This window comes from Leopardus geoffroyi, chromosome B1 (genome assembly GCF_018350155.1).
Source record: "Leopardus geoffroyi isolate Oge1 chromosome B1, O.geoffroyi_Oge1_pat1.0, whole genome shotgun sequence".
Classification (NCBI taxonomy): domain Eukaryota; kingdom Metazoa; phylum Chordata; class Mammalia; order Carnivora; family Felidae; genus Leopardus; species Leopardus geoffroyi.
The window spans coordinates 8500082-8518537 of record NC_059327.1 but is presented as its reverse complement, the minus strand read 5'-3'; the positions used below and the strand labels follow the sequence as shown (position 1 = coordinate 8518537).

General features: G+C 42.5%; 1 long non-coding RNA gene across 1 annotated transcript; it reads left to right on the top strand.

Annotated features, from left to right (window-relative positions):
• The first annotated feature begins 1491 nt into the window (after positions 1–1491).
• Positions 1492–3089, top strand: LOC123582617. The gene is made up of 2 exons (XR_006704480.1): positions 1492–2055; positions 2821–3089. It is a non-coding gene; the product is annotated as an uncharacterized LOC123582617 (long non-coding RNA).
• The last annotated feature ends 15367 nt before the right edge of the window (positions 3090–18456 follow it).

Below are 18456 nucleotides of genomic sequence, written 5' to 3'. Positions count from 1 at the left end.
CTTGGGACTGGTCATCAGGGAATTTTGCAAATGCGTAGGACGCTGCGGTAGCTGAGACAGGATGAGATTGATTTACAGCTTAAAAGGCAGGGGGAAGGCAGGCTTCCTAACTGCTCTTTGTACCTGGAGGCAAATACATCTTGCTTTCTTGAGCTTGAAATTAGAAAGAGAATTAGCTGTATTAAAGCTCTAATAATAAAAACACATCTACGAGTGACACAAATGGTCTGTTTACATCGGTGTATGACAATGAAGAAGATGTGACAGTCTGCAATAATTCACGGCTCAGGTGTTTTGTGCAAATGTGACAGAGAACAGGATGCCACCTTGACGTTAAACAGGGTTCTGACCTCGGCCGGTAAAATGTTAAATTTCAAGTTTCCTTGTACAAATCTTCTCCCTGGATTTTTCCCATTTAAGTACTTTAGTATCAAACTAGAAAATAAAGTAAAGGAATCTGAGCCTTCTCTTTTATTTAACTCACGGACTCTTGTGAATCAACTTCAGAAGGTAACCACGTCTCCCCTGGCTCAGCCAGGTACGAAGCAGCAATGGCAGGATGGGGTCAACTTAGGGGGCATCCCCTGCTACCCCATGTCACCAGCCCCGTGGCATTCTGACACCCTTCAAGAAGGGAATCTCTTCACCCAGTGGCTGCTGGCCCAGTGGGTATTGAGATGTTTGCTCTCCAGTGAGACTATCCTTCAACTTCAGAACGCCCATGTCCAACATGTTGGTATAGTTAGTAGATGTACCCAAGTCAGGGACTTCTGGGAGGGAGAGGGAGGGGGGGAGAGAGAGAGAGAGAGAAAGAAAGAAGGAAAGAAATATCTGGTGGGGATTTTCCTCAGCAAAATAATTACTCCCTCCAAGATGCACTCAGCAAAATAACTACACCTTCAGAGTCACATCTTGACGTGACAGAAACAGAAACGACACATTCATCAAGTCAGATTTTTTTTTTCTTCTTTGGTTTTCCATCGAGGGACATTTCTATAATCGGTAGGTTTGTTTCTGTCTAATATATAGGAATCTTTGCTTCAGGGCATGAGAAAGATGGGGGGGGGGTTGCGGATATTGCTTTGGCAAGACTTTGCTCGGGTCTATTTTGCTCCCGGATTAACACTGTGGCCGAGGGACGTTGCTTTCTACACGACTTGGGTGAAAATCATTGCTCTTTCTTGCATTTGAAATCACTCTGCTGAAACTTTAGCTCTGTTGGACCAAAGTCCTAGTTTTAGACTTCAGCTTGGCCCAATTTATAGGATAGTATACTCTCAGGCAGCGCATCGTATCCTTACTTGGAAGCTGGGGCGGGTGTGTCACATTTTCCCTGCCCACAACTTTCCTTGGAGGAAGCAGCGGAAGCACATTATGCCCCGAGGGTGTCACACTTTCCTGTCCCACCACTTCCGCTCCAGGTAGCGGAGGAAGCACATTATGGCCCCGGAGGCCGGAAGCGACAGCCCCGGGAACAGAGCTGCCATTTTTGTTTGGGCTGCTGAGTCAGGAAACTGACATTCTCCTGTTGTGCTTTTAAAAGTATTTGCTCTAACTTCATTTTTTTCCCTCTGACAGCTGAAGCAGAAAGGTGGATTAGCTTTCTTGATTCCAATTATCTTCCCTGTAGTATATTGCTGATACGCTACTGTGTCAGATAACTTATGTGAAGTAGAAGAAAATGTCACCTAGTAAATGTGACAGAGCTGGAGGGAGGGCTTGAAAGGTATTTCTTGTCACTGATGGGGCTCCAAGAACGTTTTTAAAAACAGGTAGAATTCTCTTGAAATATCTGAATTGGATTTTTTTTTCCTGCCAAATTGGCTGAAAGATTACCATCCACATGTCAACTTTTGCTTTTAGAGAAGACCAACTGAGATCGTCGATGTTGTGCTCTACCTGATTTCCTTCTACATCTGGATATGAGAATGGAAGGTGTTCCTCACGACACCTGAGTTTTCCTGTGTTTGTTTGTTTGGTTCACATCATCAGACAGGAGGTCATATCTCAGAAAGACGGGGTTGTCACTGCCTTAAGGAGATATCTGGGACAACGGTTAATATCTGGTGACCACGTGTGTCTTTGTGTTTATGTTTTTGTGTCCTGAGGTGGTAAGAGGAGGCTGAAGTGCCTGTGTGCTCATTAAAAGCCTTTAAAAAAAAAAAAATTATGTTCATTTATTCCTGAGAGAGAGACAGAGAGAGAGAGAGAGAGAGAGCATGAGCAGGGGAAGGGCAGAGAGAGAGGGAGACACAGAATCTGAAGCAGGCTCCAGGCTCTGAGCCATCAGCACAGAAACCGATGAGGGGCTTGAACCCAGGAACCATGAGATCATAACCTGAGCCAAAGTCGGAGGCTCAACCCACTGAGCCCCCCAGGCGCCCCAAAGCCTTTTGATTACACAGAACTGCCTGCAGTTTCTGACTTTCGTTATTTGTGTCATGATAGCTTATTATTAAATGTTTTAAATGTACAAATTTTCTTGTTTTCCCTGATGAATCACCTGTATCTTTTTACCACGTTGAGAGAATTTGAATCAGAGTTAAAATATAAAACGCTGCCCGTATTTTTGAGACAAGGACACCGGTCTGGAAACTTTGTAAGAGGAAGAAACCACGTCCAGAGGTCAGATTAAAGAGGAAAGCGGGTAATTACTTACATGGACGAGGCAGAAAGGGGCTGCAGGGATTTAAACTTGAGTTCTTTGCCTTACGGACTTTATCACCGTGTCGTAGTGTGATATCAGGATATCACAGTGACATAAAACCACTAAACAAAATTTTGTGGTTTAAGCCAGGGCTCTCTGCTAATTCTTCACAGAATGAAAAGCAAAGACAAGAAATGTTTCTCACCTGCCAGAGGGGATCGTGACTTCCACGAGGCAAGACTGCAGCTCGCTTTATTTGTTCACTGTTTTCCATCCAAAAACTTCTGAATCATTCTCAGCACCATAGTGAACATATTCCTTTTTCCTTTCGTGACAGATGTAGTCCTGCAAACATAAGTAATCTCAGGCCCTCACTCTCATTTAGTTGATTACTAGCATTTCAATAAAAGCAAAACATTCTCAGTTGAGGCTCTTGACTTGAGTTCCTCTTAGTATGTAGTTGGTCTGTAACAATGACCTCCGGTCCCCAGTGCTCTTCAGCTCAGTCCTTAAGCATCTCCAGAAAAAGAAAACCGCCCTGATCATCCTCAAGATGTCTCGCCATGAGCAACAAGCCTCCTCAACCGAGTAAGCCATCAACACGGCCCTTACTGGAGCCCTGTAGAGACGGTCAATTTTATCACTTAGGGTAATAGTGAGCAGAAATGGGAGATGATGTGGGGTGAGTAGGAAAAAGAAAACAGAGCAGGAAACCAATGGTACTTCCTCTAACATCTGCAAGAGACCTGGGGAAAAAGTAGACAAGCAGGGAAAAACAAGCTTGCAGAGCATCGAAGAAAGACTTGCCAATTCAAAGTAACTTTTTCTCTGTGTGTTAGCTGGCTGACATTTCCCCCTAAAAACACCCTTCTCTGTCCTTCACAGCACACCTCAGGCTCTGAGTAACCAGGTTTGATCCGCAAGATGAATTAAGAAAACCCTAGGGACACAGAGGGAAACAGACGGTTATCTACAGAGAGATAGATTACACCTCCAACTTGCAAATATGTGGCTCCTTTCTAGGTCAGCTCCTGTGCGAACAGGACTCGCCTGCTCCCTGATTTTTCTTTCAGGAAATGTGCTTCTGCTGAAAATGTGAAATGAGCAGGAATTTAGGAACAGGTGAGGGAGACGAGTATGTATTTATTAGAAATAATACTAGAAAAAAATACATGTATTCTTTGGTAAGAGGGACATGTGTATATTTTCCTGGGAACATTTACCAGGTTTCTGCCCAGGTTCAGAAAGGTCAACTAGTCCAAAACTTGATATGGCCCGCATAATGTGAAATTTGACGCAACTAAATTTCACGGGATGTAGCCCAAGCACTAAGCACAACAGGTTCCGTTTATTTTCTGAAAGTGTCCTTATGAAATTAAGGCTTGCTTTTAACAAGCGAGAGTCAGTAGTCCTGCAATCTTGCTCTGCCTCTATCATTATTTTCTATGTATTTACCAGCCAAACATACGCACAGCATGTTACGCATATGCGTGACGTGGTTGTGAGCAAACATGGCATCCGAGTTGCCAGAGGCCGTGTGTGGGAGGCGAGGCTGAAGGGAAGATGGTTTGTGAACTGAGTGCACAGCTCAAGTACCCAAGGGAGGCCAGAAACAACTCTCTCTACACTCAGGAAGACTGGTTTTGGTTTTTGTCTTGAGTGCATTAAGAAAGAGGAAGCGTACATACATACAAAGAGTATAGACGCGACGCACCATTCTCCGCCACCTTGAATTGAAGGCAGGTGGTGTCGCCAGGATGATGAGAAGTCCCGGCATCTCTCCTTTGTCCTAGGTAACGTAGGAGTCTAGAAAAGGTAAGCACCTGCCGGGCCAGAGACACAGCCCTTCCCTTCCCAACCAGCCTTTCAGAAGAGTGAGGATCATCCAAGGGGGCAGCCCGTGTGTCTGTGCAGCAAGACTCCTGCTTGCACCGAAACGGAAATTTAGCTGAATATGTTTATCCTTCTGAGAAATACAGTCTGAAGAAAGCAGGCTTCAGCTCCTGAAAGACCTCGGTAAATGTCAATGATTTAAAAAGTACACTCCCAATGCCACATCAAGGACCGTGCCTGCTAGAAACAGCTCATTTACAATCTGAGGAAAACGGTCAGAAATAAAATGTGGGAATGGAGCTTTAAAGACATCTTACCAGTTGATTCTTGATAGGATTGATGTTAAAAAGTTCTCGCGTTAATGATATTTATCACAAAAGCACAATATGAAAGCATCAAGGTCACTTTCCAAATAGCATGTTGCTTTCCAGAAGTGTAAATATGACGGAGTGTCTAGAAACTGCCTAACAGTGGTGTTATCATAAATTCTGATGATAAATGACTTTCAGGCAGTCCTAAACATCCCACAATGGGCTCTAATAATACTGAGGGAAAATTTTATGATGAATACAAATCACCCCTAAAACCCATAATACATCAAGCTGAGTAATATCACAATGAGAGGGGAAAGAAAATGAAACTTTAAATAGGCATATGCTTTTATGTACTTTGATTGGATTTGTATTCATTCTACCCACTCCCTCAATCCAACAATAAATATTATGGTGGAAAATAAGAAAATATCGTAAACCTCTCTCTGAAAATTTGATTTGGAAACCAAACAACAAATATAACATCGCTATTGTCAGATATTTACATTTTAATTTTTACTTATTAAGTCTGGTATAACGATAAGGCTTTAACACATGCTCCCTTCTGAAAGGACATTTCTGTCGATTCTCCTTTAAACCTTAGAATAATAAGGGGTAGGAAATTTGGTTCCTTGCAAATTGCACACTAGCCTTACAAACTACCCACGATGCACATGAATTAATTCGGGGGCTGCTCTTCTGTTTAATATTTCCGTGTAGAAAGCAAACCCCAAACTTAGAGGTGTTTCCTTCTGCTTGAGACTTTGTGGATCAGAAGCACGGGAGGGGCTGGGCTGGGCAGGTCTCACTGGAGATCCCTGAAGCAGGTTTGGTCCGGATGCCCACTGGGGCACAGACTTTTCTGATCTAATTTGGGAGATGACATGGCACTTCTCCATTCATTAAAGCAGTCCCAAACTCTCTTCCGGGTCAGGAGTATCAAATAATTTGCAGCCTTTTATTATAAACCAGTCAAACCAGTATAGTCCCCAAAGTCACCCTTCCCCTCCAATTTCATTTGAGCCAAATATATCTCACATAAGTTTATGATAAATTTTCTAATAAAACTAAAAAAAAAAGTCATTAAACCAATCCATGTCTTTGCAGGTAAGATATGTTCTAGGTGGTTCCACTGAGTAATTTTAAGACAAGGCACCTGCTGAATTTGCTTTTTATGTTCCAAATAAAACAATTTTGATTAAGCAAATGCCATTCCAAATCGGTCAAGTCCACAGAGAGTAACTATAGGAGAAAGTGATAATTCCAACAAGAAAACAGGATCACAGCGCTGGCTCTTAGTAACTGCTGTTGCTCAGTATGTCAGCTCAGTGCTTTTCTGTGGCTTACAAAATAGTTAATTTTTTAAAATTATGACAGTTCAGGGGCGTGTGGGTGGCTCAGTCGGTTGAGTGTCCGACTTTGACTCAGGTCGTGATCTCGGGGTTCGTGGGTTCCAGCCCCGCGTCGGGCTCTGTGCTGACAGCTGGGAGCCTGGAGCCTGCTTCAGATTCTGTGTCTCCCTATCTCTCTGCCCCTCCCCAGCTCACACTCTGTCTGTCTGTCTCTCTCTCTCTCTCTCAAAAATAAATAAATAAACATTAAAAAAAAATAAAATAAATAACTGTTCAGTTCTTCTAGAAAGAAAATAGCTCACCTGGTTGCACTTAAAACATTCCCTTAACTAATGTTACTACGCAGGGAATTATAAGACTGCCTGTCTCTGTATCCCCTGGAGCTGATTCAACATCTTCCAGACAATGGCACGCACACACAATGGGCCACTCCATGTATTAATTATTTCTTAATTTCAGCCATGCTGCTTAGAAATGATAAATGGGAAAAGCCAGTGCAATGAAATATAAGATTTATAACTTGGTCCTATGCATTCATTTATATTTATGTTCCTTGTCAAAGCTTCTGCAATGTTTCCTCAGATTTTGAGGCTTTTGAGCCTCACGACATCATTATAAGGTAGAGAGGAGGAGTGTTTCCATTCACACTTTGATGATAATTCTGTTAAGATTCATAAAGGCCAAATGACTTGCCCGCGAAGCCCCTAAACGTTGGCGAAGGGAGCTCAAGATTGGGGTCTGATTCATCCAGTTCTCTTTCCATCAAACTACTCCCAGAAGAGGACAAACCAGACGTTGCGAAAGGGAGATTTTGCTGGTTTGCTTACGTGGCTAGTGTAGGTCTGAGCTGTTTCAAGAGCCCAGGTTATATGGAGAACCAAAGGTGTTGCAGGACAGAAAATGTGCGGTCAAGGAAAAATGGGGGAAACCAAACAAAACACACATCAGCCCAAGAACCGAAGAATATTCAAGTAACTGCTGATATACCTTCGAGTCTCCCATTAAGCCTTCTCGGTGTCACACACGAGGACCGGGCCTCTCCTGTTTTTCCACTTTTCCTCTCAAACTGTCTGCATCTAATTAGTAACTTCTCTCCATTCTTCTTGAGTTTAGAAGATGATTTTCCCCATTAACACAGGCTTTGAGGAAGAAATGGAACAGCCTACAAGATATGATCGCAGATATGTGAAAGTATGCTAGTGAAGGAAAATATGTAAAAATAGACACAGTTGTGGTAGTTAGGGCTCTTGGGAGATACGTTGTTGTTTTTAATGTTATTTCACATATTGTATTTTCAATTTAAAAATAAACCCCATCCACTCCTCAGAGTCAAGCATCAAGGAAAACGAAGACACGGAGAACCTGGGGAGCATGAAGGTATGTGTACACGACCTGTTTCCTAAATGACGCTTGGAGAGTTTTGCTCCAGCCTGTATTTTTGGTGACCTTTTACAAGCAGGTGGTGGAAAAGTGGATTACACGTGGCTCCAACATTGATTCTATTCAAGGGAGTATAAGTTTGAGTCCCCAAACCCCTGTGTGCTAAGAAATCCTATTTACTGGAAGACAAATTAAGTTAGTCTGAGCCCCATTCTGACAGCCTGGAGGTGAATTCTATTCCGGTCGCTACTGGTGTCTTTCTTTTCCAAAGTCCTCAGAGTGCCTGGGGTATATGCAGACTCACGCTGAGCAGCTGGGGATGCTCTTGTCACCAATGCTCTGGATGCCTCAAGTGTGTTCATGTTCCAGACCCACGGGATCGCCCAAGGGTCAGCTTTGCTGCTGGTGGGTCATCCATGGGGTCTGACAAGGCTTCGGCCCCTGTGACAAGGGTCCAGTCTCTCCAAGCTCACCCTGGGGCTGTTTCCTTTCAGAGCACCTGGCCTCCCTGCCCTGGTATAGAACCCCCAAGGGGCTCGGGGTTCCCGACATCAAAGTCCAGGGAGAAGTACAGGCTGCAAACCGCCCCTACTCTCTTCTCCACACTCGTTCCCTGGGGCCCAGGGCAGGGGGTGCACAAAGGCCTGGCCACCTGCTTAGAAATGGTAGGGCTCTATCTATCAACATATATAGACCCATAGAGCAATATAGATCAGATTGTTATACCAATATAACGTTCAGATCTATATATCGATAAATTATCCAGAACAACTTTCATTTCCTGGCCCTGCTGAGAAGCAGGTACGAGGCCCCCAAGAAAGCAAGATCTGACCGTTTCTTTCCCCTCATCCCCTTTCTTAGTTTGCACAGTTTTAAAATGGAAATTATTAGTTTTTTTCGAGAGGATTAAGCCTCATTCAACCTCCCGGTGTGAATTATCCTGGGTAGATGAATGCCCTGATTGCTTATTAGAGTAGAGAGACTCAGTTCCGGGATTGTCTCTCCATGCAGACTGTCGTGGCCGTATCTTTCCTGTAAGAGGGAGTCCTGCACAATTTCTGTCTTCCTCTGATCTTTCAACTCCTGACTCTCATTAGTTTGCGGGCATACTGGCATGCAGAGAATATAGATAAATATCTTCTGGAGTCAGTGCTTTGGTCATAGCGGTAAAGATTCAATGTCTGAGCACATACTGTATGATTCCGATAGGAAGATTATAATGCCCTAGCAAACATTTTTGTTCCTCAGCTTATTTTCTTTAGGAATCTCTGCAAAAGTGTACATCGCAGCGCACTACTGCCTTACCCACCGGCTCAATCCTTTTTCCTTTTTAAATGTTTATTTGAGAGAGAGAGAGAGAGAGAGAGAGCAGGGGAAGGCGAGAGAGAGAGGGAGACACGGAATCTGAAGCAGGCTCCAGGCTCTGGGCTGTCAGCACAGAGCCCAATGCGGGGCTCAAATTCACCAACTGTGAGATTGTGACCTGAACCGAAGTCGGACACGGAAATGACTGAGCCCCCCCAGGGGCCCCCCAGCTCAATCCTTTTAAATGGTCCCTAATTCTGAATGCCACAGCATGTTCAGCACGAAGCACAGAGGACAGCCGACGCTTAATATTTATGGAAGAGAATGAAGGAACAAATCTGAAGGCCATTTCTAAAAGTCACATTTCTAAGCCGCCAAGGTCTCACGAAATCAGTACTGTGTAAGTAGAATAGGGGAGTTGAACAATCAAAACTGAATGCTGATAGGAGTGATGTTAGTTGCGAGCTATTTGATAGTAGTGAGTGTGGACTCTGGAACCACACTAGCTGCTTTCAAGTCTTGTTTCTGCCCCTTCGCTTGGGAAAGCTATGTAACCGCTACAGACTTCAGTTTCCTCATCTGGAAAATGGGGATAATAAAACCTCTACTTGCTAGGGGGATTAAGAGAATGACACATTTTAAAAACACGTAGAATGGTCCCGTGTACACTTAAGTGCCACGTGAGGGTTAGCGATCATCATCTTTGGTCAAATAAGACAGCTTTTAATGTTCGAAGGTAGTGAAAGACACATACGTTTTGAAATCCCTATACATAGCCTGTGTTTACATGTAACGTTTTCAGTATCTAGATGTCGACTTTGTCCAAGTTAAGTTTGGAAGAAAAAGTGGAAAGAAACAGAAGTTTTAAAGGCAGCTCCAGACTCCTGCATGACTTCGAGTGAATCGGGATAGTGGAGTTATTTGTAAGGTCTTAATCACTGTCATTCAGGATGGTAGCAACGGATCTCGGGATATAATTATGTCACCTGCCTACATTTAAGTTGACACGACGAAATAGTAAGACAGCAAGCAGGTAGCTATTAACCCTTCTTGCCCAGGGAGGTAAGCATCTGATAATGAGTGGCAGGAAAGTAATTTAGAGAATTTCTTTTCCCTAAGGATATCCAGTCTCTCAGGCAACAAACAGCCTGGAAGAGAATTCCTCCTAAGACAAAGTCACGCCTAAAACCCCTTCTCATTCCAGGAGCAGGAGAGTCACAGAGGTCCTTCTTAGAAAGCAATCACAGCAAATGCTGTGGAAAAGGGAATCCGACCCTGTGTTTTAACATTAGAAGAAAAAAATGGGAAAACAAGGACTTTGTCCTGAATGAACACAGCAAAGACAAATTTGGGATATCGGGTTTTTTGGGTTTTTTTAGTTGAAACAGAAAACATTTAATGGAACTAATGAACCAAAACTAATGGCATTTTGAAGTCCTACTTGTTAAGGTTGGTGGTATTTTGTCATTAATATACAAATTAAAAAAAATGCTCCCCGATACACAAGTACAGGCTGTGTCTATACAGTATTGCTGATCAAGTTTTACAAGTGGATCTTGAGTTAGAAACTAAACAAAGGATGCACGTCTTGAAATCGCCGACTCTTCAATCACCTTCAGTTCCCCAGGAGGATCTACTCTAATATCTTTCATTTCATTTTTATCCCAATCACAAAACTTACAATGAAAATAAAGGAGAAAAAAATGCATGAAACAAGATGTTGGGAAACCGTTTCTTCTGTCCTCAGCACTACCTCTGAAACTTCTTGCCTCCCCAGCGGCTTCAAGGATAGATGACATTTTCCATGCATGTGCCTCATCCTTCTTTATTTTTATTACCACAATAGCCACACTAGTCTATACCCCTCATGACTGGTCAACCTCACGACTGGATTTTTGCAAATGCTGCCACTGTGTTCCTACTTCAATCTATACGGTACTCTCCTCACAGACTCACATTCACGGGACACATCTCTGCTGAAACTCTTTGGTAGATTTCTACAGTTAGATCCACTTCCTTAAATGATTGGATCTCATGCCAATACCTCAGGTTCACATTCAAGATCCTACACCAACTGGCCCTTCAATATACAATCTCTCATTGTCTTCAAATTATAGCCTCCATCTAGTCACGTGGGTTTCCTTCCAGCCCTCTGCCTACGTGCCAACCAAAGCCCCATCTCTGGGCCTTTGCTTCAGTGGTCTCCTTGCCTAGAACAAATACTTTACGAAGCCAGAGCGTACATATCTTTAGGTCTCTATGCATCTTAACTGCTCTGTGAAGACTATTTGGAAAATTCTAGCCCATAGAAATGCTCCTTTTTCTGAATTCCGACAATATTTCTGGTAACAGATTATGTTAATATTAAATAACACTTTACATTGGTTTCTGTTGGGCTCATTAAAATAAAATATTCTATATACTGTGAAATATGAGTAACCCCTCCCAGGCTGTATCTATACAGTGAAAGTGAAAGGTGATGGGGTCACGTATCCAACGCACCAATATGTCCCGACAGCCAGTCCAGACCTTTCAGGACAAACCATCCGAGAGGATTAGAGGAGAGGCCTGAGGACAAAGGAGAAGCAAAGCAAAAAGCACGCCCTCACGTCTACCTTCCTGTACTTAACCAAATCTTGGCAGGGGAGATCCTCGTGGGTGTTGTTTTACAATAATTTTGTCTCTCAGAGGTCTTCTGCCATTTCCTCCTTCCTGTCTCCATTTTTCAAGCATCATCCATGCTTATCAAGGTATTTTTACTTTGATACTAGTCAAAATAGTTCAGTGATAAAAATCGAGCTTTCTATTTGTTATGGTCTGTGATCTCAAACTGAAGAACAGCTGAATAGTTTTTGATCACAGAATTTTTGATATTTATCTCAGAATGACACGGCAGGCTTTTTTTTTTTTTTTAATCTGAGATTGATTGAGAATCAGGCAGAAGCACATGCAATAATTTCTCAGGGTTGGGGAAACAGGATAGTGAGGGGGAGCTCCACATGACAAAGAAGAAAACAAAAAGTTTTGGTATAACTTATCTTGTAGCAATTGCTTCAGCATTAGTTAAGGAAGGGAATTCGGAAATACAAAATATTTTATTTATTTATAAATAAAATAAAGGAGGCGGGCCTGGGTGGCTCAGTCAGTTAAGCGTCCAACTTCGGCCCAGGTCATGATCTCACAGTTCGTGAGTTCAAGCCCCACAATGAGCTCTCTGCTTCAGCACAGAGTCTGATTTGGATCCTCTGTTTCTCACTGTCTCAAAATAAATCAGCTTAAAAAGAAAGAGAGACAGAGAGAGAGAGAGAGAGAAAAGGAACTGTAGGAGTACAAATGGCTAGAACTATATTAATTACGATTAAATCTGGAGAATGTGATTTCCCGTCCTGATGGGAATGTATCAGACAGAATACCACAGAGAAGACAGGGGAGACATTTATCATCTGACAAAGGATTTTAGTGGCACAGAGGAAAAATCTCTGTCACCGGAGAGGCTGATGGTGTGTTTTGGTCAGTGGATTGAAGAATTAAACCCAAACCTTCTGATGGTGTTTCAAGACGACATTTAATAAATGCAACCAAAAGTTTTAACACATGTATGGCAGGAACAGTCAGGGAATCCATGTGGTTGCTATATTAATTTTTTTTAAGTTTATTTTTGAGAGAGAGAGTGTGTGTGAGGGGAAGGAGCAGAGAGAGACGGGGATAGACGATCTGAAGCAGGCTTTACGCTAACAGCAGAGAACCCCACGAGGGGCTCAAACCCACAAACTATGAGATCATGACCTGAGTCGAAGTAGAACGCTTAACCAACTGAACCACCCAGGTGCCCCTGCTTGTTATATTAATTAAGGAGAGTTGAAGTTCACCCTAAATAAACTAACTTTAGCTCCCCATAAAATCCATTAAATAGCAGGATATAATTTTTGAATTAAACATTCTGGAAAACCAACTCTTAAGAAAGGGTAAGATTTAGATCCAGGGGCTCAGCTAAGAGTAATAATGGTATTTTGTGGAGTATTTAAGGAGAATCGGAAGGAGTCGAGTGTTTCTTATACACTTAGTCCATTGAACTGCAGGAGGAAACAAAAGGCCAGGTCACATTAGGTGAATTCTTCAAAACAAACGTTAAGAGATGAATCACTGGGTTCTGCTCCTGAAACCAAGACCACACTGTATGTTAACTAACTTGGATTTAAATAATAAATAAACAAACCCCAAAACATTGAAGGATGACTAGCATGCAGGGCAGCAAGGGAAAGCCTGCATATAATTTGAAAGTCAGATGTCTGGAAGATGAAATGGGATGAGGGAAAGCAGGTGACAAATCTATAGGAGAGACACAAAAAGACGGGTCGAGGAGCAGCCTTGCCCCGAGAAAGCGGAAGCCATGCGGTACTGAAGCCTTAGTATGTAAAGTATGTGCGTTGTATTCGTCCGCCAGATACCCTTAAAAATCCGCAGTGGGATATATGTCAGAAATCTGACAAGGATAAATTAACCTAAGCTAGAAGTACGAGTAGTGAGAGGGAGGGATGCAAACTTAAAACCATGGCAATTGTTTGTAATGAAAGACTTTATCCATATTACGTTAGTGAAAGCTCTCCTTTGGGCAAGAATTATTTAGGGAAGGATAAATGGCCGTAGACTTGAACCTGGGCAGCGAACAGAAATCCTTGCTGGAAGTATCTGTGGATGAAGCCACAGTATAATAGGAATCAATGTCCTCTTGGAGAGTGAAGGCTTTTAAAAAAATCTATCACTTGGTGACTCAACGTTTGAAACAAACTATGATAAAATACAGGTACTGTAAAGCAGAGTCAATAATCAGCAGGAAATCTGTATACTGTTTGAAAACACCCTAGGGCAAACCCAGAAGTGTATGGCATGAATCAAAGAGAAAGATCATGTATTTCCTCACGGCTACCATCTTTCACGTACATCTTCCTCCTTCCTACCTGTTCCCCCGTTGGGCTCATTTCTCCCCCACCAATCACCGCCCCCTCTTCCCCAACCTCCCACACCTAGAAACTCACAGACAGCACAGACATCTGGCAAATAGTAGGCTAGTGTTGTCAAAAACACATCTTTTTTTGAATGAGAACCCCAAACGCGTATATTGTGGCAGGTTAGTGACAAACTAGAAATCTAGAAGGCCAATAATAATTCAAGGTATATTAATATTATTGCAAGCTCTCAGGCAGAACATCTTGGAGTCCCTTTTTATTCTTTTCTCTTCCAGTCCCTCCATGTCCCTTTTCACCCTGATTTTCCCAAATAGAGACCATAGTAACTACAACTTCTGGAGTACTGCCTATAAACCTTGATGAATATACTGTCTCTAATGCTGCAAACCACAAGTAAGGTAGACAGTACAGCCCTCATTACTAAGGCTGAAAGACTGTCTGTGATGCACCCGAGGCCATGTCGGTAGCAAGGGCTAAGAGTCGTCTTAACCTGTTTTCTTTCATTATAATTCATTTTCTCCCCCAAGATGGCCTCATCACCACCTACTCTTATTCCCGGAGCTTCAAGTCTTTTACACTCATCTCTCAACTCATCTTTTGCAGGCAATTCCAAGACAGTTTTCCCAAGCAAAGCTTTTATATCAGCAATCTATTGAGAAATCTGTTTTATCTGTATTTTCAGGACAACACAGTGGATGGGAAAAGGATCCAACGGAAAGCAATTAAGGAACTTAAGACAAAGGAGGGACAAGAGTATAATAACAGACTAGCTGAATCAGGACTATGAGAAGTCAAAGCCGAGACCAGCTATGGCAGATGCCAAGGATACAAGAAGGCCAAGGGAGGAAACTCAGATAGAAGCAGCAAGTCAAAAAAAAATCCATGATGCTGAAAGAACTAATGAGTGGGAGAACTTGGAAAGGTCTAAAAGGAAGAGCCATTTCACGGGATGAATAATGGACTTCTGGAATATTCTACATTGTGAGATGCTAAGTATAAAAAGCATCAGTGACTTGAAGATGGCTTTGGATAAATCTACAGAAATCAGCCTGTAAAAGATCATTAAAGGAAGCTTCTGATATTTGCAGGACACTTTAATTTTTTGAGGTTCTCACTGATGCCAGTTACTCTTCCTTTTTAAAATTTTCTTTAAGGGGCGCCTGGGTGGCGCAGTCTGTTAAGCGTCCGACTTCAGCCAGGTCACGATCTCGCGGTCCGTGAGTTCGAGCCCCGCGTCAGGCTCTGGGCTGATGGCTCAGAGCCTGGAGCCTGTTTCCGATTCTGTGTCTCCCTCTCTCTCTGCCCCTCCCCCATTCATGCTCTGCCTCTCTCTGTCCCCCAAAAAAATAAATAAACGTTGAAAAAAAAAATTTAAAAAAAAAAATAAAAATAAAAATAAAATTTTCTTTAATGTTTTTATTTATTTTTGAGAGAGAGACAGAGCGGGAGCAGGGGAGGGGCAGAGAGAGAGGGAGACACAGACGCTGAAGCAGGCTCTAGGCTGTGAGCCATCAGCACAGAGCCCAATGTAGGGTGTGGACTTGTGAACCATGAGATCATGACCTGAGCTGAAGTCGGTCCCTTAACCGACTGAGCCACCCAGGCGTTCCTTATGCTTATTTTTTTTAAAGAATACTCTGTGGCTATGGTTAGAGCCAGAATCGTAGACGGAATGGTTAGGCCTCTCACTCCATCAGGAAAGGCCATGTAGCCTGGTCCATTCGATTCCCCACTCACTAACTGGGTCCATTCCACATTCTTCCTAAACTTGAAGGTCAATATCTGCAAAATGGGGGAAATGACACTTCCTACTGTAGATCATGATTGTGAAAATGAAAAAGATGTCTATAAGATATCACCATGCCCAGAACATGATAAGTCTGAACAATGGTTGGAAATCTATGACCCTTCCCTCAAATGCTAAAATAAGGAAGAAAACAAGAAAGCCAGAAAGCCAGAAAGCCAGAAAGCAAGAAAGAAAGAAAGAAGAGAGAAAGGAAGAAAGAAAGGGCGGAACAAGAAATATGGAGGGGGGAAAAAGGGATTTTTAAAAAATAGAAATAAGCCGGGATATTTCGAATAGGAAATCTGTAGGAAAAGCCAAATAAACGGAGCATCAAAATTGCTCAGTTAACGTGAAAAGCGGATGTGAAAAACTGCAGTAGAAATGACTGAAACAGAGTAACCAAATAATCCAACAAGTGAACGAATCATTAGGTAACCATCAGCAAGGAAAAAAAGACAACACAGTACAAAATCATGTGCAGATGTAACTTCTTCCCCAAGATTATCCCCAAGTGGCACCAGGCACTGTCACAGACGAGAGCGTGGTGAGCTCAGATGTACTCAGCTCAGAGGCTGCGGTCCGGAAGGAAGAGAGAAAGCCCGGGACGGCAGTTCAATGTCTAGGTGGTCCAAGCAGGGACACACGATTGGACTTGTGTCACATCACTTCCCTAGTTCATAAGGGTTTGATGTACCGATGGCCTAAATAATTCAGTGGAAACATAATTCTAAACAGAAGAGTGAAAATAACGATGATATTAAATAAGAGAAAAGCAGATAGTATCAAGTCGGTTAAACCTCACGCCTGACCTTTTGCTATTGGTCCAAAAGCACCCAGAGCGTTAATTTGGTAAATTTCCCTGGAAACTTTAACTGCTTCCTGGTCAATAAGGCTGTCAAGTGGGTCCCTACGGCAGCTCAGAAAGACAACTGTGGAAAACCAGTAAAGCTTGAGACGTGTGTTCGCAGCCATCTCCTTTGCCTGCCTGCAATTCCCCTTCGTGACATCAATCTCTTGATATACTCTTAAAAATCATTATCTTCTTCTGACCCGGAGCGGTCCTCTCCTCTTTCTCACTCTGAGCAACAGCCACTCTTTGGTGTTCTATCAGACAGCTTGATAACGGCTCAGAACTCCAGTCTGTGTGAAGGGAGAAAAACACTTTCTCCCCCGCAAATGCCCATCTTAAGGTCCACACTGTAAAGTGTTCAAATGCTCTTCTGTGGATAGTTTAATCAACGATGCTAGAGGCTGGTATGCTCCACTCAGAAGCGGGAAACGTGGATTTTTGACATCAGCTCTCTTAGTGCCATTAGTCATTGGAGACGCTTGGCCTTTTAGGTGTTTTGCTTTGTCTTTTTCTTTTAAGGAAGGAATGAAAGCGTGTGCTCAGATGTGAGAGGGTTACCATAGAAAACGATAGGTCATCTTTAAAAGTGTTCAACATTTTTCATAGGAAAAGATGTCGTAAACAGAAAACTTTATTTTTATAATACTGTTAAGCTTTGCTTTATGATCCAATCTTTATTAGGAGGTTCTGTCACTTACAGAGAGTTACGTAATTTGTATCATAGGCTTAATTCTTTGTGCACATGATACCAGAGTACCCTACCCACTGAAATTCAAACTCCAGCAAAGTGCTATGAATAAGAAGGAATTTCATAAACTTGATTTATTAATTATTATTTATTAATTTATTATATTAATAAATATGATTTTATTTGCTTATTAGCAAATAAAAACCACTGTGGATTCTTTCCCAGGAACAAGATCATGTAGTAACCAATTGTTTAAAAAAAATTTTTTTAGTGTTTATTTATTTTTGAAAGAGAGACAGAGAGACAGAGTGCTAGTGGGGGAGGGTTAGAGAGACAGAGAGAGACACAGAGTCCAAAGCAGGTTCCAGGCTCTGAGCTGTCAGCACAGACCCCGATGCAGAGCTCAAACTCACAAACTGTGAGATCGTGACCTGAGCCGAAGTCGGACGCTTAACTGACTGAGCCACCCAGGTGCCCAGTAATCAGTCGTTTTAAAAACCAAAGGGAAGAGTAGAATAAACCCTCAGTGAATCAAATGGCTTTAAGATAAAGTATTGTGATGAACTAGGAAGAAATTTACCCATTTTTGGTTCCTTATGTAAAGTATACTAGTACTTTTCTGGTTGGGTACAGTGTAGAAAGCAGTATGTAATCATCTTTTACAACAAGAGACCAACCTTTTGAGTACCACCCCCATTATGTAACTACAAGAGAAAGAGTTAGATCAATACGTATGCCAAGAGAGCCCCTTGATTTTTTTAAAGAAAAAAAAAAAAACCCAGAAAACGCCGTAAGCCTTTTATTTTGACATTCGTCTTTTACCGAAAAGCAATAAATACGGTAAAAAAAAAAAAAAAAATTACCATTTAATTACACAAGCTAGGTGATAGTTTATCAATGTTTTATTTATTTTATTTTTATTTTAGAGAGAGAGAGCTTGAGAGTGGGAAAGAGGGGCAGAGGGGGGGAGAGAGAGAGAATCCTAAGCAGATGCCACGCTCAGAGCGGAGCCCAATGCGGGGCCTGATCCCATGACCCTGGGTTCACGACCTGAGCCAAAATCGAGAGTCCTACCCTCAACAGGCTGAACCACCCGGGCGCCCCAATGCTTTATCTTTATCACTTTCTTCATCTAAAGCCTGAAAATTGTCCTCACAGAATATGAGATCTGAATGAGTTGGGAGAGTGATAGGTACGTGTTCTCAGCCGAACAAAGAACTTGGGAAGAGTCAAAATAAGGAAACAAGGAAGAAGGGACCCAGGTTTGAAAGCAGGTTCAAAGGCCAGCCTCAAGTTTCTCAACCCTGCTGACAGTCGGAACCCCTGGGAAGCTTTCA